Genomic DNA, 26,390 nt, shown 5'->3' on the forward strand with positions numbered 1-26,390 from the left:
AAGGCAACACTCACACCACTTCCTAGTTAGTTGAAACTTCCACAAAGAATCTTCCTCCCTGAGCCACGAATTCTAGTTGGATACAACGAAAACCGGCAACTAGTGAAGCCAGCCCTCCTCCTAATAAAGGCCCCAGAACCGTCCCATAGGATAAAGGTAACAACCAACACATGAGGTTCAATCCAAAGAACCTCAAGTATATTCTGAAGGCCAATACTTAATGCCCAAACAGATGACCCAATGGCAAGGAAACCACCAGAAGACCTCAGACCACCAGAAAAACACACAAGTTTTATACAAGTATTGAGGTCGTGACACTAGGCTAAGTCTCCACGTATCACATCACAGCAAAAACTCTGCAAAACGCTAAGACTCCACATAACGGACCGCAGAAAAAACGCTCTGTGGGAAAAACTGTGGTGGAAACACATCACAGTTTTCATAGAAAGTTTGCAGTGGTTTCCTCTGCAGACTTTCTGCTTTAATTATACCTATAGGGAAATTGCCGGCATATCCATAGGTATAATAGACATGCTGTGATGTCCACTGTGCATATTTTTCTGCAATGTGTGGATGGAATTCATTTTGCTGTGACTGTAAAACACCAGAGTCAAACCACGACATTTACACAATGTGGGGCCCCAGCCAAGACAACCAAGGTGTAAAAGCATTGCGTTTTTTTCTGCAGCATCTTCGTTGCATTTTTGCAGATTTTCTTCCCTTATTAAAGGGGCTCTATCACTGGGAAAAGTCATTTTTATCTAATCACATGCTTGCATAGGCTTTAGAAAGTCTATGCCACACCTACCTTTTGTATGTAGATTGCTTCAGTGGAGTCTGCAGTGCCGCACCTCCCATGAGGCGACCTGAAGCGAGCGCTTCAGGCGGCACTATGCCAGGGCCTCAGGGAGGGCGGCATTTTTGCTAACCTAAGCCAGTCCACGACAAGCTGTCCTGGACTGGCTTAGCACGGAACGGTGGTTTGGGGAGGCCACTGGAGCAGCGCTGCTCCAGCAGCCTCCCCTCACGCTCAGGCAGAGCGCAGGCAGTCTCCGGGCCTGCTCTCTGCCGGCGAACGGCGTTAGGCCCCGCCCCTTTCATGATACCACGCCCCCTCCGCTAAGCCACACCCCGCTCCGCCCCCTCCTCCCGGCGGGGGGGGGGGGCGGCTTTCTGCACTTCGCTCGGGCGGCGAAAGGAGCAGGTTCACCCCTGGGTGTCTGAATAAGTCCGTTTTTATTCATATGCTAATGAGCCTCCAGCCAGCTCAGGAAGTTCCCAGCAGCCTCCTCTCTCCTATTATCTTCTATGTGTGTGAAGCAAACAGGAAGCGAGGTAGCAGCAGCAGCCTCCCATAGAAAACAGCAGAGAGGTATGCACCATCCATCGTGCACTAGTCTAATTATCATATGAATATAAACGGACTTATTCAGAAACCACTGAGGCAATCTACATACAATAGGTAAGTGTGAAATAGACTTTCTAAAGGCTATGCAAAGGTGTGATTAGTTAAAAATGACTTTTCCTAGTGATAGAGCCCCTACCTATAGGGAAGATGCTGGTGTTTCTGCAGGTATATCTGTGAGTACCACTTCTTTTTATGGTTTTTAACCCTTACTGAGCCAATATTAAATTTTTCCTATGTGCAGATTTCACGTTTCCAAGCCAATAACAGTCTTCTTAGAATATTATGTTAAAAGGATTCTACCATTAAAACTTCTTTTTTTTGTGGATAAGATGTCGGAATAGCCTTTAGAAAGGCTATTCGTCTCTTACCTTTAGATGTGATCTCTGCCGCGCCGTTCCTTAGAAATACCGGTTTTTACCGGTATGTAAATTAGTTCTCTGGCAGTGACGGGGGCGGGCCCCAGCACTGAAAATGCGATAGGGTCGTCCCCACTGCAGCTTGAGAACACGATCCTGCGACGCCTCAATCTTCGGCTGGATCCTCCCCTTCTCTGTCGTCTTCCTCCTGCGTCACCTCCGACGCCTGCGCAGTTGGCTCTGCCAGTGAGACACTAGTAGAGCCGACTGCGTATGCTGGCCGGCGGCCATTTTTGGGAGGCCGTTCTTTCTCTTGTAGTTCAATGCAGGAGCGGCCTCCCAAAAATGGCCACCGGCTGGCATTCGCACTCGACTCTGCTGGTGTCTCACTGTCAGAGCCAACTGCGCAGGCGTCAGAGGTGACGCAGGAGGAAGACGACAGAGAAGGGGAGGATCCAGCCGAAGGTAGAGGCGTCGCAAGATCGTGTTCTCGAGCTGGAGTGGGGACGCCCCCATCGCATTTTCAGTGCTAGGGCCCGCCCCCATCGCTGCCAGAGAACTAATTTGCATACCGGTAAAAACTGGTATTTCTAAGGAACGGCGCGGCGGAGATCCCATCTAAAGGTAAGAGATGAATAGCCTTTCTAAAGGCTATTCCGACATCGTATTCACAAAAAAAGAGGTTTTAATGGTAGAATCCCTTTAAATTTCCAGTAACGCAAACCTCTATGCAGTGCCAAAGGGGAACTGATCTCCCTATACACAGGGAAATCACTGGCGGTCTAAGATAAATGACCAATCTGATTTTCTCACGTGTATCTATGACAAAACAGAAGATCATGTTGACTAAGTTTCCCCTTCAAAGGCTTAAGTTGATCATGTCCTAGATTCATTATGACATGAGTTTGGTAAAAATCTGTTCCCAAGTATAGTACATGAAACATCTACAATTGTGATGGCATTGAAATTGTTTCCGATGGCATGAAATCACTTCGCCCCCTGAATATTTTATGCCTGAGCATTAAAATAATATATATTGTTACAGCCTACAATGACATAGAGCTGGAAGTGAAGAGGATACGCCGAGCACTAAACTGCAGAAATAATAGATGTGGTGTGTCATTTCATTATTACTGAAGTTATTATCCGTAGTATCATAATTATTCTGCTCCGAGTGCTGGAGCCCATACATCTCCTCTAATATAATAACCTCATAAAAGTTAACCTAGATCAGCAACAGGAGGAAAATATACAGGCGGAGAGCCTTAATGGTTCTTATTACAGACTCAAGATGACTGCTGCCTTTCACAAGCCATCTCAGCTTTGGAAAAGTACTGTATGCTCCTACTTGGCTGGGAAATTGGCTTAGAATAGCTTGTTCTATAAGGCATAGATCACTCACTAATACAGTTACATAGGGATCATTGATAACACGGGACAGAAATTTGTGCCGGTCTTATCCTTAGTTGTCCTGAGGTGCCAGGGGGTGGGCATGGCTCATGATTGTTCCTATGTGTCTCATAAGTGGCGCTTTTCTAAAATAGAACCATCTGCTTTAATCACCGCTGGGGTTTTGGACCTGCTATTTGAGACAATATTTTTGTACCTTTATTCTCTAGTGGCCGATTCTCCGGAGCTCTCTGTGTCATCAGATCTACAGTGCAGGAAATAGACCTGCTTGGTACATTATGTCAGTTGCTTTTGTTATTTTCTAAAATAAAGAAAAAACCCTGCCTGGATAACCGCTTGGGTTTGCATTTTGTTTGCATATTCAGCGGGTTAGGGCTAAATGGGTTGCAACACCTCTCAAGGTTGTGTTGCATTGTTCATGGCCATCGTGGTGGTACTGTATAACCATTTTCTGTGTTTTTCTATGGAAGTGAGATGCATATTTGACTTATAATATCTGCAGACTGTTGTGGCGCTGCCCATAGTGGTCACTATTTCCAGTTATTTTCATTTGAGTGTGGTGTAGAGACATGTCTACCAGTCATTCATACCTCTGATTGTCATATATTCCTGCACGCTATACTCCGTTTTTTCCAGACATAACTGATGAAAGTGGGAAAGATAGGCAGCATGGTGGCTCAGTGGTTAGTACTGCAGATTTGCAGCACTGGAGTCCTGGGTTTAATCCTGCCTAGGGCAACATCTGTAAGGAGTTTGTATGTTCTCCCTGTGTTTGTTTGAATTTCCTCCCACACTCCAAAGACATACTGATAGGGAAAAAATAGTGGGAAGGATATTTGTTCACCTTTTTGGGGTTATATGCACCATTTTTCTACTTGGCTCAGGGAAATGTCTGGTGTCCCAACTTTTAACCACCAGGAAACATGGAAATCTCACAGTTGTTTCTTTCTAGTGCCAGAGGTAAAAGACTTGGGGGTGAAGTTTAGCAAATTAACCCTTGCTCTAAATCTATCTTTTATACATTATACCCCCATAGAGTCGTAATGGACCTTAGGAGGGCAATTTAACATAACTTTTTTTTTTTATGCTGAATTTTCAAGTAACTGGGGCTGATACATTAGTAGCACTTATAGGAGGATTTTTATTTTTTTCATCCACTGCCACCAATTTTTTATACTGTCCTTGTGCTGTGACATCATAGTGTCACAGCACAGGGATAGATGATAGTGGGACCACTGTTGCTATTATTAGCAGTGGTCCTGCCATCACAAAAGAGCCGCATCTGCTAAGGAATAAACCAGCGGCAGTGGCTTTACTCTGTGTGTGGCCCACTGGAGCGCCAGGTTTCTAAGTGTCCTGAGAGTGTTCTACACTATGTTTTAAGCCAATTTAAAGGCTTTTTCCAATCTCAGTGTTTCAGCAGTTTGCCTGTTGTCTGTTATTCTTACTTCCTGTATTCCCTCCCCCCCAGCTTGCTGAACAGGATACTGAGGTATCACAACACTTATGCAGATCAGATAATATGCAGATGCCTTACAGAATGGACTCAGTGTTATCTGTGTGTTTACATAGCGATAACTAAACAGATTGTCCTGGCATTAGAGCTGTGAGTGAGTGACGTCCTGTGTCACAGATCCGTGGTTATAGCAACGCTGTGTAAACAATGGAAGAAATAAGTTCACATAATAGGCAAACAAAGCACCATTTTGAAAGCAATATATTTAGGAAAAGTCTTCAATTTACATAAACTACCAGTATAGATAGGATCCTTGAGCTGGGACAACCCCTTTGGTTCATATTGTATATATTTGAACTGAAATAAATCAGGAACCCGAGCGAAATGAATCTTGAGGGGTTCGCCCTTCTCTAGTTGTAAGGGCGTTATTAAGGGAAAACCCCATTTACCCTGCCTAAACTTTATGACACATACAGATTTGAAGTCCCTAAAACATAACACTTTACATTTAACAATACTAAGGTATCATGCACATGGTTAATAAAGGCATGGAGGCTTCAAATAAGAGGGATTGCATCTAAGGGAAAATATATTTTATTTACACACACAGGTTTATTTTAGTCCTCCTAGCAGACAACAATAAAGCACAAAGTGATGTCACAGTGAAGTGACAAAGTGATGATCTGCTAAGTGAAGTTACCGCACGGTAATTGTACAAACAGTGATGTCACAGTGCAAGGATAATGTATACAGTAGAGATGAGTGAATAGTATTCAAAACTCTAGTTTTGAATATCTCGCTCCATTAGATTGAATGGGAGCAGCCGGCGCTGGTGGCCGGCGCTTAACCCCTTCGCGATCGGTCGCTCCCATTCATTCCTGTGGGAGCGGAGGTATTCAAATCTAGGATTCGAATACTATTCGCTCAACACTACCGTAGTATACAGTGATGTTATAATAGTTGGATAATTTGTACTGTGATGTCACAGTTCAGGGATAATCAAATAGTGATTTTATGGCTCAAAGATAATGCACATAGTGGAGATATAATATTGGGATAATGTGGACAGTGATGTCACAATTCAGGGATAGTCTGCTAAGTGCAGTTACAGTATAGTAATTATACAAGCATTGAGGTCACAGAGTAAGGATAATGCATACAGTAGTAGTCAGGGATAATCTGTATAATTGCTGTACTGTAACTTCATTTAGCAGATTATCCCTGAACTGTGACATCACTGTCCACATTATCCCAATATTCTAATACCACTGTGTGCATTATCCTTGCACTGTAACCTGACTGTATAATTACTGTGCTGTAACTTCACTTAGAAAACAGTGAGGTCACGGTGTAAGGATAATGCACACAGTGGTGTTATAATATTGGGACAATGAGAACAGTGATGTCACAATTCAGGGATAATCTGCAAGGGAAGGTTACAGCACAGTAATTACACAAACAGTGATGTCACAGTGCAAGGATAAAGTATACAGTAATGTTATAATAGCTGGATAATTTGTACAGTAATGTCACAGTTCAGGGATAATCTGCTAAGTGAAGTTACAGCACAGTAATTATACAAACAGTGATGCCACAGTACAAGGTGGTGTTATAGTATTGGGATAATATATACAGTGATGTCACAGTACAAGGTGGTGTTATAGTATTGGGATAATATATACAGTGATGTCACAGTACAAGGTGGTGTTATAGTATTGGGATACTATATACAGTGATGCCACAGTACAAGGTGGTGTTATAGTATTGGGATAATATATACAGTGATGTCACAGTACAAGGTGGTGTTATAGTATTGGGATACTATATACAGTGATGTCACAGTACAAGGTGGTGTTATAGTATTGGGATACTATATATAGTGATGTCACAATGCAAGGTGGTGTTATAGTATTGGGATACTATATACAGTGATGTCACAGTACAAGGTGGTGTTATAGTATTGGGATAATATATACAGTGATGTCACAGTACAAGGTGGTGTTATAGTATTGGGATAATATATACAGTGATGTCACAGTGCAAGGTGGTGTTATAGTATTGGGATACTATATATAGTGATGTCACAATGCAAGGTGGTGTTATAGTATTGGGATACTATATACAGTGATGTCACAGTACAAGGTGGTGTTATAGTATTGGGATACTATATACAGTGATGTCACAGTACAAGGTGGTGTTATAGTATTGGGATACTATATATAGTGATGTCACAGTACAAGGTGGTGTTATAGTATTGGGATAATATATACAGTGATGTCACAGTACAAGGTGGTGTTATAGTATTGGGATAATATATACAGTGATGTCACAATACAAGGTGGTGTTATATATTGGGATAATATATACAGTGATGTCACAATACAAGGTGGTGTTATATATTGGGATAATATATACAGGCTGCAGTAAGCATCACACTACTGGGTTCATTCACACCATGCTATCATGACCCACCAGATAAAATGATTCAACCACTAGGAAAAATGACCATAGTAAAATGGCCTTCTGCTGGACCATTATTGTGTTCCTTTGATACTCTTTTGGGCCCGTTTGACACTGGCCAACATGTACAAATCGACATTGCGAACGCGTAATCTCACAGTCCCATGATAATGCTATTAGAGGATAATGCCAGAGGGAAAATGCTAAAGTAATGTTGTAGACAACCTTAATAATCCAGACAGTAGGGGAAACCAGGGGACATCATAGTAAATCTTTTCTATCACTACTATCATCATGTGTCTCTCTATTTGTGGGGGCCACAGAGTTGCTGTGCCTGACACCCCGGTAGCTACACCCCTGTACAGTATAATACGGGTAAGAAGTCATTAGAGTAAATTCCTGCAGACTTTCACATTTGCTTCTCATTTCATGTCCCTTCCTGTTCTTAGCTTCATTACTACTAACAGCTGGATTTGTTGCTTCACATGTATAATAATCCAAGTGTCAAACTATTTAATTTACCTCTAGAGATTTGCTAATAAGTTGGTTCCATTTGTGGAAATTACCCAACAAGTGTTTTGTAGCCGCCCCTTTGGCTTTGGCCGGGCGGCATACATACATACCCATCATCATTCTTTCTGTTCCCGCAGTAATGTATCTGAAATGTTTCTTTATAATGAATGATGCAAAGTGAGGGCCCTTGTGTGGCAACAAGGACTTCCAACACAACACTTCCATGTAGAAAACAACCGCACTTTTCCCCAGAGAGACGGGTTTTCTAAACGACTTATTAATTCCCATTGCAAAAAAAAATCCTAATGGCAAGTTTCTCCAGGGGAAAATGGATAAGGGGTATTGTTATTTGTTTGCTCAGTAAAATAGTGAGGTCAGGAAGGAAATATTTGCATCCTGATTATGTCACAAGCCTTCCGGAAACAGTACTATAGGGGGGAGCAGATTGTATGTACACAGTATCACACACAGGGACCCATGGGGCAGGTATAGGTGACACTTCGGGTGACACATAGCACATGAGCAGCACTTTCACATCGTAGCTGAGTAATAAAATTACGCTAGACAGAATTAAGATATTATACAAGTGAACAATGTATCTTATTAAAGTGTATGGATATGACAATGAAGCTGTAATATACAGCAGCAGATGACAGCTTTGGAAATTAAAGTATTAAGTGTTTGGCCCAAATATAAGTATTTTATACAATTAGATAACTTTTTATATTATCTGTCTTGAAAAGGTATCCAAAGCAACCTGCTACATTCTGCTAAGATGATATCCTGATATCGACCGTTCTACAGCTCTCACTGTAAGGCTGAGGCCCCACGTTGCGGAAACGCAGCTTTTTTTGTTGCAGATTTGGTTGCGGTTTTTTGAGCCAAAGCCAGGAGTGGGTTGAGCAGATGGCAGACATATAAGAACTTCTTATATATTATTATTATTATATATATTAGCCCTTCCTTTCATATCCATTCTTTGCTTTGGCTCAAAAAAAAATGCAACAAAATCTGCGACAAAAAAGCTGTGTTTCTGCAACGTGGGGCCTCAGCCTAAAGAACCCTTTTTTGCTGAAGACTTAAGTTTTTTTTTCCCTTCAGTCAGAGGGCGAATTCACACCTTCTCCCAGTCTCCGCTTTGCAGGTTTCCGTCTTTTGCCAGAGAAACTGAATAGGAGACAGAAACCAGCAGTTAATTTTCAAACCCATTCACTTGAAAGGGTTTGCAAAGTGACCGCCCGTGAGCGTTTTGTGCCTGTCCACGGCAAAACCATTTTTTTTTAACTGAACACAAAGGTGGACTTGCAGGACTTTTTGTCCGGTTAAAAAAAACGGTTTGACCACGGAGAGGCAGAAGATGCTCACGGGTGGACACTGACTGCCAGGTTTCCGTCTCATGTACAGTTTCTTGGGCAGAAGATGGAAACCCACAAAGTGGAGACCGGGCGCAGGTGTGAACCCACACTGAGTTGTATTTTATGCCCGGGGCTCCAATGGTGTAAATGTCGTGGTTTGGCCATGGCGGAAACGCCACTGCAAAGACCACAGCATTTTACAGTCCCTGCAATTTGGATGGCATTATAGTGAATTCCATCCATACATTGCATAAAAATATCCACAGCGGAAATTCTGCGGTTTCCTAATCCAATGCATTTTTGAAAATCACAGCATGTCAGTTATACCTATGGAAGTGCTGGTGGTTTTCATATAGTATAATTGAATCAGAAAGTACACATAGGAAAAACAAAATATCATAAAATGGAAAACAGATGATAGCAAATGCTACCAGAAAAAAAACACTGGGATAAAATTGACAGACAAAGGGATAAAAGGAAAAAAGGGCAGGGACAAAAAAGGAGGGGCGAGGTGTACAAGTTTGACCTATCATTTATGATTCTCTCTCCCACTTTCCAGGGCCTGGACACATGGACTCAATTCCTTTCTAGTTTAATTTAGTGACCCCATAACAGAATTTCATTGCTGACATATCGTTCAGCAATAAGCTCCTTTCTTGGCGCTACTGTGACGTAACATGCACGCCCTGTAGACTATCCAGATACCTCAAACTAAGCTTCTGAGCATGCATGTTATTTATACAGTAGCCCCAAATAATAAGTCAGTGTTCCCTTACCTACAGACTCAAATGGAACAGAGGGCGAGCTGTGCCACGTGACCAGGTCCTGGAAAAGGGGACTGCAGTGTAAATTTAACCGTAAGTCACTGCAGTTTTAATTACATTTAGCTTCACTGCATATAGGAATAGAGACATATTGAGTCAGACAATCCCCTTAAGCAGTGCAGACTACCTATTCCAGGGGTGGGCAATTAATTTTCCCATGGGGCCGCATAAGAAATTGAAACTATGCTAGATTGCCGCGCCACGGCAAAATTAGCTCCACCCAGTTCTACGTTGACTCCGCCCATTTCCAATCATTTTTCCATGTGCCCCCACACAGTATAATCCTCCTACAGTCACCCGGCCATTATATGCCCCCACATTATAATGTTCCCTTCCAACTGCCCCACAGTATTAAGCCCCTCTCCTGGTGTCCCAGTGTAAACTGGTGGACACTAGAGGGGACATGAAACTGGAGCAGCTGGAGGGGGATATTAAACAGTGGGGGTAGTTGGAGGGGTGCAATAAATTGACAGCTGGAGCGGGACATGAAACTGGGGGCAACTACAGGGGGACATTAAAATCGGGAAGCTGGAAGCAGACATTAAACCATAGGGGTAGCTGGAGGGTGACATTAAACTGGGGGCAACTAGAGGCAGACATGTCCCCCTCCAGTTGTCCCCAGTTTAATGTCCCCCCAGTTTAAGTGTCCTCTTTATCTACCCCCAGTTTCATGCCCCCCCTCCATTTCTTCCTCAGTTTCATATCCCCCTTCATTTTCCCCATTTCATGTCCCCCCCAACATCTCTCCTCCAGTTTCATGTCCCCCCCCCCCTCCATCTGCCATCTCTGCCCTAGTATAACATTCCCCTTCCATCTCTGCCCCTAGGTTACTGCACACACACAGACAGACACATACACACACACACACACACACACACACTCCCCACCCTGCATCTCACATTCCCCTCAGTACCTTAGGACACACACCACATGTCTCCATCTTCTTGCACTGTCCTGCCGGCACTAAGACACACCTCTCTAGACACGCCTCCCTAGTCAAGCTGTGCGGGCCGGTCTGAATCAGTAAGAGGGCCGGATATGGCCCGGGGGCAGTGCTTTTGCCCAGGTATGACCTATTCCAATCATTGGGTATCTATGTAATACAAGACAGGTCCTCCACAGCAATAGGTGCTTCTTGCAGGAGGAGGGGATCCCCTTTATTAAATTCAGATTGTCATTGTTCATATTGTATCTTACCTAGCCCATATGTTTCATTGTATGACTTATATAATGGATTCCGTTATCACATGGCTATTACTTAGAGGGGTTGTCCAGTTCATTTTTATTGATGTCCAGTCCTAAGGATCGGTCATCAATAAGAGATCAGTGGGTCTGGCTCCTGGGATCCATACTGATCAACTGTTTGAAGGTATGGCAGTGGCCAAGAATCCTTTTCTGTTTATATCATATGCCATATATTTTATAGTGGCCATGTAACGTAGGTACAGCCTTGACTCATTCACATATATGGGGTGAGGGTGTAATGACATTGTACTGCCACTAAGAAAAAAAGGGTTCACAAGCTAAACCATGGAGAGGTCACAATACATGTATAAGTGCCCCGGTCACTTCAAGTAGCTGATCAGCTGGGGTCCTAGGTGTTGAACCCCCGCAGATCTTTTATTGGTGACCTATCCTATGGACAAGTCGTCAGTAACAAAGAACAGTACAACCCTTTTAACATACAGAGGTCATGTTTTCCAGTAAGTGTATAAAATACAAGTCTTTTTTTATTTGCATTTATTTACTTAGCTTTGCCATTTGCTGATTAAAAAAAATGCAGAAAGGTAATTTCAGTGAGGCTGTGTCTTACAGGAAGCATTATGTGATTCATTATTCCAATAATAGCATGTGTTATACTTATTGTTGCCTCAGCTGACTTTCTTCTAATAGAGAATGTTCAATCAAAATTGTGTTTTTGTGCCCGTGATTTGGTTAAGAACATAACTATTTCCTCTCAAATGGATTTACTGAAAACATTTATGCATGAAAAGTACCAAAAGTAGATTATTGTTTGGAGAAGTAACATGGAGAGCAGCGCTATCTGTAACCCGTGTATTCTATTCATGTGTATGGAAATGAGAGAATATCACACATAATGGGCAAAACACAGGCCCTTATATTGGAAATGTTCTAACCTCTTCCCGCTACAGCCATTTTGTCGCTTTTATATTTTACTCTCTGTCCTCCAAAAGCCATTAAAGGGGCTCTATCAGTGGGAAAAGTCATTTTTAACTAATCACATCCTTGCATAGCCTTTAGAAATGCTATTCCACACCTACCTTTAGGCTCCGTTCCCACGGATGTGCGGTGCATTCAGACACGTATACACGTGTCAGAGTGTGAGCACTCAAAACAGATGCCATTCACTTCAATGTGTGTCGGCTCACGCGTGCTACACATTGAAATCGGTGGGTTAAAAAGCCTCCCCTTGATTTCAATGTGTAGTAAGCGTGAGCCGGCACACATTGAAGTGAATGGCATCTGTTTTGAGCGTTCACACTCACTGAATGCACGGCGCGTTACTCTGTGGGAACGGAGCCTTAGTATGTAGATTGCCTCAGTGGTTTCTGAATAAGTCCGTTTTTATTCATATGCTAATGATCGTCCAGCCAGCACAGGAAGTTCCCAGCAGCACTCGTCTCTTCTATTATCTCCTATGTGTGTGTGCAAACAGGAAGCTGAGTCATCAGCAGCAGCAGCCTCCCATAGGAAACAATAGCAAAGGGGGTGCACGATGTATCGTGCACCAGTCTAATTAACATATGAATAAAAACACAATTATTCAAAAACCACGGAGGCAATTTACATACTGAAGGTAGGTCTGGAAGGCCTTTCTAAAGCCTATGCAAGGATGCAATTAGTTAAAATTGACTTTTCCCAATGATAGAGCCCCTTTAAGTTTTTTATTTTTCCATTCACAGAGCTTGTGTTTTGCAGAACAAACCAAATTTTTCAATGGCACAATTTAATATTCCATATACAATGAACTTGGAAACAAGACAATAATTCAGAATGGGGTAAAACTGGAAAAACAAGTCTCTGTGCTGGTTTTTATAATGCACATTTTCTTTCCTTGTGTTGGCTGATGGATAGGCTTTTATTGGAGTCTTATAGTAGTTGTACTGTGTCCAATAAATTGATCAGATGTCAATAAATCAATCATGTGTGCTGCTCCTACCCTTTCCCTATCTGTTGCTGTTTAAATGAAACATCAAAATCACAGCCTTATCTCCCTCCACCATGTATTCTGTTTTACAATAGATGGATTTTTAACATTATATATATATTAGAGATGAGCGAACAGTGTTCTATCGAACACACGTTCGATCGGATATCAGGCTGTTCAATGTGTTCGATTCGAATCGAACATCACGTGGCAAACTCCAAAAAAATTTGATTCCCCTCCCACCTTCCCTGGCGCTTTTTTTGCACCAATAACAGCGCAGGGGAGGTGGGACAGGAACTACGACACCGGAGGCATTGAACTGCTATATCAGATGGGCTGACCGGCACACTCGGCTCTGCTACATATATCAGATGGGCTGACCGGCACACTCGGCTCTGCTACATCTGATGTAGCAGAGCCGAGTGTGCACACTCGGCTCTGCTATATCAGATGGGCTGACCGGCACACGGTGTAGTTGAGCAGAACTGGCTCAGCAGTGTGCACACTCGGCTCTGCTATATCAGATGGGCTGACCGGCATCAGATGTAGGAATGTATTGGCCAGCCTTCGGCCAATCAGCACTGGCTCTGCTGGAGGAGGCGGAGTCTAAGGTCGGACCTGAATGGAGACTGGTGTGGAGCGATCTTAGACTCCGCCTCCTCCAGCAGAGCCAGCGCTGATTGGTTGAATTCTGTACTCTGGCCAATCAGCGCTGTCCAATGCATTCCTATAGGAAAAAGTTAGCTTGCGAAAATCGCAAGCTGACAGGGATTTCCATGAAATAAAGTGACTTTTATGCCCCCAGACATGCTTCCCCTGCTGTCCCAGTGTCATTCCAGGGTGTTGGTATCATTTCCTGGGGTGTCATAGTGGACTTGGTGACCCTCCAGACACGGATTTGGGTTTCCCCCTTAATGAGTATACACTCACCGGCCACTTTATTAGGTACACCTGTCCAACTGCTCGTTAACACTTAATTTCTAATCAGCCAATCACATGGCGGCAAACTCAGTGCATTTAGGCATGTAGACATGGTCAAGACAATCTCCTGCAGTTCAAACCGAGCATCAGTATGGGGAAGAAAGGTGATTTGAGTGCCTTTGAACGTGGCATGGTTGTTGGTGCCAGAAGGGCTGGTCTGAGTATTTCAGAAACTGCTGATCTACTGGGATTTTCACGCACAACCATCTCTAGGGTTTACAGAGAATGGTCCGAAAAAGAAAAAACATCCAGTGAGCGGCAGTTCTGTGGGCGGAAATGCGTTGTTGATGCCAGAGGTCAGAGGAGAATGGCCAGACTGGTTCGAGCTGATAGAAAGGCAACAGTGACTCAAATAGCCACCCGTTACAACCAAGGTAGCCAGAAGAGCATCTCTGAATGCACAGTACGTCGAACTTTGAGGCAGATGGGCTACAGCAGCAGAAGACCACACCGGGTGCCACTCCTTTCAGCTAAGAACAGGAAACTGAGGCTACAATTTGCACAAGCTCATCGAAATTGGACAATTGAAGATTGGAAAAACGTTGCCTGGTCTGATGAGTCTCGATTTCTGCTGCGACATTCGGATGGTAGGGTCAGAATTTGGCGTCAACAACATGAAAGGATGGATCCATCCTGCCTTGTATCAATGGTTCAGGCTGGTGGTGGTGGTGTCATGGTGTGGGGAATATTTTCTTGGCACTCTTTGGGCCCCTTGGTACCAATTGAGCATCGTTGCAACGCCAAAGCCTACCTGAGTATTGTTGCTGACCATGTCCATCCCTTTATGCCCACAATGTACCCAACATCTGATGGCTACTTTCAGCAGGATAATGCGCCATGTCATAAAGCTGGAATCATCTCAGACTGGTTTCTTGAACATGACAATGAGTTCACTGTACTCCAATGGCCTCCACAGTCACAAGATCTCAATCCAATAGAGCATCTTTGGGATGTGGTGGAACGGAAGATTCGCATCATGGATGTGCAGCCGACAAATCTGCGGCAACTGTGTGATGCCATCATGTCAATATGGACCAAAATCTCTGAAGAATGCTTCCAGCACCTTGATGAATCTATGCCACGAAGAATTGAGGCAGTTCTGAAGGCAAAAGGGGGTCCAACCCGTTACTAGCATGGTGTACCTAATAAAGTGGCCGGTGAGTGTATGTTCCCCATAGACTATAATGGGGTTCGAAACCCGTTCGAACACTCGAACAGTGAGCGGCTGTTTGAATCGAATTTTGAACCTCGAACATTTTAGTGTTCGCTCATCTCTAATATATATATATATATATATATATATATATATATATATATATATATATATATATATATATATAGTAGGCACTCAGGGCCATTTTAACACATTGGTGGGCCCAGTGCGAAGGTTTCATCAAAAACTGGGATTTTATATGGTGACATTCAATGGGTGATAATGTGTTATCTGACTGATGGAACCTTTCCGCGTGTCAGAAATGAGCCAAAATATATAAAGAACCAAGCGTGGCCGTGCTAGTTAGGAATTTCACATGTATGGAACAATCCACTAATGAGTCTTCGTGGATTCCACAGTAGATTCACTTGTCTTACGCCTTTTGGGTACGTAATCAAGTAATGGTCACTAAATATATAGGGCAGCGTCTTTGGCTTACGACTCTTGGGTCGAAATGTATAACAGGAAAGTAATTGAGGGATATACCCTCAAAATGGAAGAACCGGCTGTGCGCTCCTTTTAGTGGAATGCGATACTGGTACGCTGATATAACAACAAAGTGGTTTATTTAAGACAACTTGTTTTGGGGTTCTTTGGTACTTAACAGACACCACCCCTTCATCAGATCATTGATAGTCGGCGTTCAGAAGTGTAAATGCCTGTCAGAAATGTTTTATATGTCCATCTCTAGTAGTAATCATTATTGCTATGATTCAAGCGTGTACTGGATATTGCTAGAGAGGCGGTCAGTGTATTTTACTCTATAAGGATCAGGTATGGAAAGGACAGGGACAGTGAAAAATTGTAAACTTTATTGCTGACTTTGTGTATGTATTGTGTAAGTTTTTGGTGTGACTCTTAGCGCTGTGACTTCGATGATTGTAAACATCTGGGTTACAGCACCAAAAAACATCTTGGTTATGTTCAGGGTAGTATTACAGAAGAATACTCATGTGATTAGGCTCAGAATTACATTATGTAATATATGTATACTATGTTATATACACTCACCGGCCACTTTATTAGGTACACCTGTCCAACTGCTCGTTAACACTTAATTTCTAATCAGCCAATCACATGGCGGCAACTCAGTGCATTTAGTACATATATATATAAAACAATCAGAGAACAAAAGTATAGTGTACACTCTGATTGATAGCAGAGGGGATAACATGGAGAGAAGTCCATGCCACTCCCCCTTCCTGGGGTCACATACAGGTTGTGCACAGATGACAATGATTTATCATCTCTGTGCAGTCTGCAGGGCTCCTCCTCTCTCCTCCTACTGCTGCTCTAAGATGCTACATGAGGTAGGAGGAGGGCGGACAATTTGGGGCCCCATATCTCAGGATCCATTAGGGCTATGAAGATTATTTTTGCATTCATTTTAAAGATGAAAATCTCAATTTTTAAAATGATACCCAAACCATCATGATAATCCTTATAGATTCTGAGCAATAACTCCTTCAAATCTATGAACATAAATATTCTGAGGTTCCTTGAAAAGACAAGGGTCATATTCAGACTAGTTCAAATCTCCAGTTGTGAAAATGGCAGTTATGTGTAATAACCATGAACTTGTAAAGTTGTTGAATAGTTTACCCAACCATGGAGTGGTGTAAATGTGTGACGGGTGACACCCCCACAGTCATGAGAATAGTGTCCCAAGTTGTAGTTCCAGAGGCATTTGAATGAAGATGGCTGAATATGGCACTCGGATTTCTCAGTCGCATGAAATGGCAGGAGGTTTGTATGATCAAACCATTTGTGTCGCCAGAAAGAGCCAGATTGGGATTCCCATTTGGGTGATAGTGGGTTTACAGCTGTTGACCCCCCACTAACCATACATCCATAATGAAATAACTCATTAACTGGGAGAAGGCTCCACAAAAATAATGCATTTCTTAATTTATTGGGTTAAAAAAGTTGCAAACCTTGAGAAAAGGGACCTGGCAAGGACATATTGGGGGCTGATAAATTGGTTATCATTCTTATTAAATCTCTTCCAACACATGTCCCTTGCAGGGGTCTGAGGAAAACTTATTATGTAAAATTTGCTACCTGTGATGAAACAACCCCTTTGAAGGAAGTGAAGCGAACAATGTATCAATATTTTCATTGCTCCCTCTCCATTGACGACATGAATTTGCCCCACCATGTCACTTCCACGCACACAAGTAATATCCATGCAGCATTATCTTAGTGAGTTTCTACGTACCATTATTCTCTAATCTAGTCTGCGTTTCTTTATTAGAGTCTGCAATGTTACACCTTAAAATTTACCTTGTTTGATATCGTGAGACGTGTTTAGCAAACATCTCCACTTGCTTAATGCAGTCGTGCAGCTGTACCTCTTATCGAATAGATCTGTCATCTGAAGGAACAAAAGCCATCTGGATTATGTAACGTATTTTTTCTTGACAGCTCGCAGCTGGTTTAAATCAAACAGTGTCTTAAAACCATCATCCGTCTATTTTTACTTCTGTAGGTTTATTTTTTCAGAATCACACATTTGTAGCACAGAGTGTTTATGTTAGTGCATGAAATATGACCGTCAGCCCATAGAGGTTTAATGCTATTACATGTACAAATAATCCCAGACCATTGGATTATATTGGATTTCATCAAAAAGATTAAAAAGAACTGACAAGTCCTCCTCCAAAAAAGAAATCCATGTATACTTCTTAGGCTGGCCATATAAATAAGATAGTTGTTGACTGAATGCTCATCCGGGCCCCATGTAGTGGGCCACGTAAAAAAGCACTGTGGGAAAAAACATGGCGGCAAGACATTGGGTTTTTTCCTGCAGCAAAAAGTCCACAGAGGTTACCACTACGGACTTTCTGCTTCCATTATACCGTTGGCGTTTCCAAAGGTATAATTGACATGCTGCAATTTCCAAAGCTACAACGGTTTTAAAAATTGCACCATTTCCGTATTTTTCTGCAATATGTGGAAAGGATGTTCTAGAATTCCATCCACTTCGCAGTGACTGTAAAAGCCACGGTGGAAACGTTTACACCACGCGGTGCCTCGTCCTCAGTGTGCAAATTTTTAGGCAAGCGTGAAATAAAGTTGCAAATTAAAAATACTTTCAAAAATGGAAAAGATTATTTTTTGTCAATTAACAAAATGAAGTGAATTGCCCAGGAAAAATCTAAATCCCCTCAATATTTGGTGTGACCACCTTTTGATGCTATCAATTTTTCGACATACACTTGGAACAGCAGGAAGGTTCTTCCAAACATCTTGGAGAACTAAACCCAGACAGACTGGATGATGTTGAGATCAGGGCTCTGTGGGGTGGGAACCCTATCATCACTTTCAGGACTTCTCTGCCAAAGGAAGGTGACACCAAATATTTGCTTCTTATATATAAAGCTACGTATCGCTCCACACAGAGACATAGCATGGTTATGGGTATAGGGGGAGCAGAGGTAGCAGTTGGTTCCGGGCTTTGGACCCTGAGGGGGCCTCAAAGGTCCCTCTGTCAAAAAAAAAAAAAAAAAAGCATAAAACTCAACTTTTAATAACTGGTTAAAATTGGCAAAGTGTGGTAACAAAGTAGGTGAGGAAGGGACTATAAGGATAAAGCCCAAAAGGGTAATATGGAGATATCGCTAATTAGGGGAGTACAAAATTAGTCTCCTAAACACTGTCAGATATCATTGTTACACTCCTATCAAAATCTAAGCATCCAGCCAAAAAAGTCCCACTAGATTTTGTTTCTAGATAAGTTGGTGATTAGGTAGGAATGGCCTGACAGTTTACCAATGAGGGTAGATACAAAAAACCCACCATTAAATAGGTGAACAAAACAGGTTAAAGGTATTCACCACTCCCTATTAGCAAGCCCCTTCCCCCCTGAAATACCCTGTGATTAAAAAGTTAGCATAAGTATAGGGGTTCAATCATAGGTCCATTGGGACAGTAGTTAATGATGGCCCCCAATATGCTTATTCTCTCGACGCGACACGTTTCTAAATCATCAGGAGAGGTGGTATTGTTGCAAGCCAAAATATTTGCTAAGTTGGAAAAATAGACAAGAAAAACTGCGCTTCTTGCGGATCTTTGAAGGAACAGATGGTCTTTACGTCACAGAAGCAGATATATGCTTAAACTGATGTACCGAGTATATTGGCAGTGTATCAACTTGAGCGACCACAGGTCGATGAATGTAGCAAGTAGAGTGTTGGCCAAAAGTATTGGCACCCCTGCAATTCTGTCAGATAATACTCAGTTTCTTCCAGAAAATGATTGCAATCACAAATTCTTTGGTATTATTATCTTCATTTAATTTGTCTTCAATGGAAAACCACAAAAAGAATTGTCAAAAAGCCAAATTGGGTATAATTCCACAGTAAACATAAAAAAGGGGGTGGACAAAAGTATTGGCACTGTTTGAAAAATCATGTGATGCTTCTCTAATTACAACCGCAGTTCCTGGCGCCCTAATGGTGGACGCCAGTACTTTCAGGATAGCGGACATATTACCGTGTAGGGAATTATCTTTATAGTCCCTTCCTCACCTACTTTGTTATTACACTTTGCCGATTTTAACCAGTTATTAAAAGTTAAGTTTTGTGCTATTTTTATAAAATATACCAGTATTTTAAATGGCACAGTGTAGGTATGGGTGCATTACAGATTTTGCAAGTGCTATAAGTTACGCTTCCGCATCTGTTTGCTTTCTGTTTTCCTCAGACCCAAAAACACTAAAAAAACTGAGAAAAACTGAGAAAGAAACAGTTCATCCATTCTTTACAGAGTTTAAACATGAATCAACTACAGATAGGGATCATGTACTGTTAGTGATTACCAAGAACAGCACACAACCATTAACAGCGGATGTATGAATGGACGTATAACCCCATACAGTGTCATATAAGTCAAGAACCCAATCGGATGAAGACATTTCAAAATTTAGGCAAATTCTGAAGTGTTTCTGTGTACCACAGCAAAAACCTACTCAAAATCTTTTGTGAAACCAAAAATTTTCTCTATGAACTTCGCTTTCCTTTTAGGCCAGGTTCACACGGGTTTTTTTGTCAGGATTTTGACTCGGAATTCACGTCAAAATACAGCTCAAAAAACCGCCTCTCATTGAAATCAATGGGAGCCGGTCCTTTCCTTTTTCCGCAAGCAGTTTGTTTCCACTCGTGAAAAAAAAGACATGTCCTTTCTTCAGGTGGATTCCTCAGCAGATTCAGCCGTGGACGTCCATCTCGCGGCATTCCCTCCCGACTAGGCCCAATCATTTGGGCTTAATCCGGAGCAGAATGCTGCGACTGGATGCTGGTGCACTGTGTGTACTGCACTGGCATCCAGTTGCGGCTAGCCATTTTTTAGCGGCCTCCGCCTCATAATCCGGTCCAAAAAACTTCCTTGTGAACCTGGCCTTACCCTTTTGCATTGTAGCAACATGCAGCAATACTTAACATGCTGTGCGGTTAAAACAGAGAGTTTAGTTGCATAATCTTATCCACCATGTTGCTACTGTAGATAGCATTGGAGGATAGTCACCAAAAACCTGCTGCTTCCCCGGCCTACAAATGTATCCCTAACTATGTTCTCATGGTTAGGGAGCAGTAAGTGAAAACTACAATGTATACTGATATTGAGGTTAACTTTCCCGTAAACCATAGTATCCCCTATAAGTGCTGTGACGTCGATATGAAGCCGTACATATTAAACTACTTGTAGAGCCATCTGAGCTGTCATGTACTGCTCATTTCATTATCACACCAGAAGTATGAGCAATTGGAAGCTGTTTACATGATAACAAAGCAATAAAGTGTTTAATTGGGACGTCAATCAACACAGGAAGGAGAAATAAAACTATTCTAGTAATTGTGAATGTGCAGAAGAGGCAGCAAAGTTATTGGAGAGTTTTTCATTTCTTTTTTTTTTTTTGTAACAAAGTGATGTCAGGGAAAGATTACTTTAGAGCCGATGAGCTGTTCTTGAGCGGATTCTGAAGACCTTTGGCAAATCCAATTAATTCTGATGAAATCTGCCAAGAATATGATGCTTGTTGTGGCCATACACAAGATTAACCACTTCTGGACCGCCCATAGACTATATACGTCCGGATAGTGGTTGCCTAGTTCTGACAGGACGTACCTGTACCTGAATCGGAGCGAAGAATGGGAGCCACCATTGTGCAATGGAAGAGTAAGGGCTCGTGCACACAGAGTTAACTTGAGCGTAACTCAGCCGTAAGGAGGGCTGAGGATGGCTGTGTTTGTTTTGTTATGACTGCTCCTGCCAACAGGGAAGTTTTACTTTCTCTAGATAAACCCTTTAATAATAAAAGGGATCCACCAACAGTGTTTAGTTTGTGATGGTCAGTCTCCCAAGAACCCCAGTGATCAGAACGATAAACAGAACCTTTCACCATTTCCAACAAATCTAATTCTTTATATAATTTAATAGGCACAGCTCCACAGATTCTGGCACGGTTGGAATTTTTTCTCTAGCCCCCACCATTCCTGAGCAATCAGTGCTGTTAGTTTTTGTGTCCGATATGCTATTACTCTGCACTGTCATGAGGGCGGTGTCAGGCAGAAGCAGATAAGGGGTGTGATTCTGATCTCTGACACTGTCTTCCTTTGATTGGAGATCTGAGTCACACACCCTGCCTGACACCGCCCTTCTAACATTGCAGAATTTAAATAGCATATCAGGCATCAAAACTAACTACACGTGTTGCTCAGGAATGGTGGGGGCTATAGAGAAAATTCCAACTGTGCTGGACTCAGTGCAGTGAATAGACGTTAAGACCTAAATTTGGTAGAGATGATGAAAGGTTCCCTGGAAATGCCTTGTAATATGCTATACAATAAAACCAAGAAATGAACCATAATTTTGACAAGGGACGTTATTAGTACTAAATTAATTTTAATTGCTTCATTGTCCATTAGTATGGCCGCCTGTGATTTTCTTTTATTCTTCTACGGGAAAAGTTCTGACGCACGCATTCCAGAATGAAGACATAAGTACTAAGATACATGACTTTGTTCCATTACTGTACAGGGTAGTGCAGTACATCTCTGGCGCTTCTGGAGCTCTGCGTTATACCAGCAGGAAGAACATACGTTACTTGTTTGTCTTTTTTTTTTTTAATGAGTAAAACTGATGGGAGGATACAGCCCGAGCAAAGCGAATAGTGTTCATGGTGTGAATTAATGAAATCTTAGCTTGTTTCCTCTCTCGTATCCTATTCCATTTTAATTACATAAAATGATGATATAATGGCCTCATTACAAGTACTTTAGAGCCCGTATAATGGCTGTAACTACAGAAAATGCTTAAAGTTAGGAAAACAATAAAAAGAACTGTTAAATATTACAAAAAATTCACATCATTAAATCTCCGATACTTCCATACACAGGATATCTAATATACATACAGAGAACCGAAATGTATTATATCCTGAAAGGTATACTAACTATATCAGTATACAACATCCTCCTACTAAATATCACTCTACACGGATTCATTACAGAGATGAATACACAGGGGAGATTGAATAGTATTGGCGGCCCATATTTGCTTGAGGCCGGGGCCCCAGTGGCGTAAATGTCGTGGTTTGCCTGCGCCGGAAACACTGCTGAAAAAAAACCTTTTACCGTCACTGTAGTGGATGGGATTGTAGTGAATGAATACCTTCCACATATTACAGAAAAATACGTGCAGCGGATATGCTGTAATTTCCAAAACTATTGCGTTTTGGGAAATTACTGCATGCCAATTATACCTATGGAAAACTGCGGATTTCCTGTGAAAAGTGCTGCAGGTAAAACTTTGAAGCATTTCCACCGCGTTTTTTTCCGTGGTGATTTTTTTGCTGCATGGGACCTTAGTTAGTCTGTTTCAAAGAACCATAAAAAAATAGGGCATGTCCTATTTTGGGGAATTTTCATGGATTCCTCATTAGATTCAAAATAAATGCAAAACTGTTTTTTTCAGTATTCATGCGAATGCAACACACACACGTGTGCATGTGCCGAGTCTGTGTCAAAACAGCACATGGATGATGCCGTCATGGCCCCATTCACTTACTTCAGTGAGCCTGTGCCACAAAACAGACAGATTTAGGACCTATCCCGAGCCCCGAACTTGCAGCCCAATACACAGCACAGTCCTTAAAGGGGTTGTCCCATGTAAAGCATTCTATCTATCCCTTTTGGTCCTTTGCCGTGCTCTTCTTTTTTTCATGTGTTTTCCCAATCCCCTTCCCATTGTGTAAGAGGTCTCACTATTGTTAGTCTTGTGTACATTATAGATTGAAACCTCTATAGATATGTAAATGTAATGGGCGACAAGTGTGAAACCAAAGGTGGATATCTCGCCAACATCGCAGAAACCTTTTCATATGTAGGAAGTAGAGATGAGCGAGTACTGTTCGGATCAGCCGATCTGAACAGCACGCTCCATAGAAATGAATGGAAGCACCTGGTACTTCCGCTTTGACAGCGGCCGGGCACTTAACCCCCCCGTGTGCCGGCTACGTCCATTCATTTCTATGCGAGCGTGCTGTTCGGATCGGCTGATCCGAACAGTACTCACTCATCTCTAGTAGGAAGAAATGAATGGCAGTCGTGTATGAGTTATCTGCTGCAAAAAATAGAGATGTGAATATTTTGGTAGCAAATCCCATTCTGAGCTCAGGTCTGATGTTCCAAACCTACAAACATCAGGGATCCTTTTGTGGAACTAGTTTGGATCTGGACAGGATTTGCAGCTGCAATATGAACTGTATGTGTAGTGTGAATACTGCCTAAACATGCTCTCATGTGTTTTAATGCAGTTTTTGAAGCTAATTTCACAGTGAATGCCCCAATTTACACAAATTGGGTTCCAAAAACTGCACCGATCTAGTATTTACATACTAGCGATGCTTCTGTGTTGTTCATGGTGTCAGCAGTACTAACCTCACTAAGCGTTCATAGGTCAGTAGCTCAACCCCAAGACAAGGATGGTTAAATTCTGCTACTCCATGGCCATAAGGGTCCCATATACACGTCCTTTATCAGTCAGGGTGAGAAGACGTTGACATGCAAATAACACCCAGAATGCTTTTCAGGAAAATTTGCATATTCCTGATAAGGATAAACAATAGCCCTTGGATGTGACCACATAGCACCTATTACTGGCTGAAAGAAACCAAACACTGTGGGGGTGAGATTGTTTATAGCAACATTTTCAGCTGTGTAAAAGCTTGAAAAACACAAGGTACAAAAGGTACACAAAATAGCACAAAATAACATAAAGGTACACAAAATAACAAAAGGTACACAAAATAACAAAAGGTACACAAAATAGCAAACAAGCACATGTATGTATCTTCAATAGACTTCTATTGCTTCAAGTGAAAAATGTTTTTTATTTTTTTTTTATTTTTAAGGACTTATCCAAATCCTAATATTGATGGTCTCTCTGTAGGATAGGTCATCAATATTAGATCTGCGAGGGTCCAACACCCAGGACCCTAACAGGCGATCAGGGCTCACTCATCGCACAATTTGTTATGGTGGGTTTTGGTACTGCTGCGTTGCAAATACATGGACTAAATTTCACAAATGAAACTTGGTCATGTCAATCTAGCCTGGTTCACATCTGCACATGGGTTTCCGTTCAGTGACCCTCCTAATGGAATCCGCATAAAAAAGCAGTTACCTCAAGAAACCAGCAGACCCAATAAAATGATGCTTATGTGTTGTTCATAGCATCAGGATTACCCACCTCAGTAAGCGTTCTTTAGTAAGTAGCTCAACCCCAGGCCAAGGATAGGTGAATACAGACAGTAAATGGCCATAAGTGCCCCATACACATGTCTCTCATCAGTCAAGGTGAGAAGACTTTAAGTTGCAAATCTTACCCATGATGCATTTCTGCAAATTTGCATATTGCTGGAAGGAGAGACAATGGTTCTTTTCAGGACTGTCAAAACATCAGTTATGTGAATAGCCCCAATTTACACAAATGAATTTCAATGCAATGTATAATAGATATTGAAAAGAAAAAAAAAAGTTTGTCACATAACTGATTATGTTGCTAGTGTGAACATGAGGTAAGGGATTAGTTGCAGATCATTTGGGATTTGACCTTTGGGGTCCCTACTAGTTTTGGAAGTGGGGGATGTTTTGTTTCCTGTAAAATGCTCTTACTCCAGCATCGGATTTAGGTGAGTGCTGGAATTCAGATTTCATTGGATTCAAGAGAAATAGAAAGAATACCTGATTCCATTGTATTCTGTATGTATTGTATATTGTAATATATTGTATACTGTATATTGTATATTGTAATGTATTGTATACTGTATGTATTGTATATTGTAATGTATTGTATACTGTACATTGATTCACTTTTGACTTACAAAACATAAACTTACTGATACAAATACTAAATTGTCAGGCATTAAATGACATGTACACAGCATGGTGGATCGTATCTCGTAACACTTTTTATAAGAAGTAACAGAACCTACTGAGTAGATGATAAAAATATGCTATTGTGTGGTTTGGACACATAATCTATTGCAGAACTTTACTGTCTGAATGGGGGTGTTGGAAGTTCTCTTACAACTACAAAGCCCACAGTATAGAACATTTCACACAATAGCAGACACTACTTTTTAAACCAAAAATTGGGTTCCCAAAACTGCACTGGCCTAGTATTTACATACTAGTGATGCTTCTGTGTTGTTTGCGGTGTCAGCAGTACTAACCTCACTAAGCGTTCATAGGTCAGTAGCTCAACCCCAAGACAAGGATGGTTAAATTCTGCTACTCCATGGCCATAAATGCCCCATACACATGTCCTTTACCAGTCAGGGTGAGAAACCGTTGACATGCAAATAACACCCAGAATGCTTTTCTGAAAATTTGCATATTCCTGAAAGGATAAACAATAGGCCCTGGGTGTGACCACATAGCACCTATTACTGGCTGAAAGAAACCAAACACTGTGGGGGTGAGATTGTTTATAGCAACATTTTCAGCTGTGTAAAAGCCTGAAAAACACATAACATGTACACAAAATAGTATACAAGCACATGTGTGTGTATCTTCTATAGACTTCTATTGCTTCAAGTGAAACATGATAGTTTTTTTTTTTTTTTTTTTTTTTAAAGGGCTTATCCAAATTCTAATATTGATGGTCTCTCTGTAGGATAGGTCATCAATATTAGATCTGCGAGAGTCCAACACTCAGGACCCTAACAGGTGAGCAGGGCTCACTC

At 41.8% G+C, this 26,390-nt stretch overlaps 1 protein-coding gene and 2 non-coding genes across 3 annotated transcripts in view; 1 reads left to right on the top strand and 2 right to left on the bottom strand.

Moving 5' to 3' along the window:
• Window positions 1-26,390, top strand: part of HDAC9 (histone deacetylase 9) — a 328,489-nt gene that overhangs the window by 4,738 nt on the left and 297,361 nt on the right. The gene's annotated exons all lie outside the window — the stretch shown is intronic.
• Window positions 24,004-24,130, bottom strand: LOC142201742 (U4atac minor spliceosomal RNA). The gene has a single exon (XR_012715634.1). It is a non-coding gene; the product is annotated as a U4atac minor spliceosomal RNA (small nuclear RNA).
• Window positions 25,800-25,926, bottom strand: LOC142201746 (U4atac minor spliceosomal RNA). The gene has a single exon (XR_012715638.1). It is a non-coding gene; the product is annotated as a U4atac minor spliceosomal RNA (small nuclear RNA).

This window comes from Leptodactylus fuscus, chromosome 4 (genome assembly GCF_031893055.1).
Source record: "Leptodactylus fuscus isolate aLepFus1 chromosome 4, aLepFus1.hap2, whole genome shotgun sequence".
Taxonomy (NCBI): Eukaryota; Metazoa; Chordata; class Amphibia; order Anura; family Leptodactylidae; genus Leptodactylus; species Leptodactylus fuscus.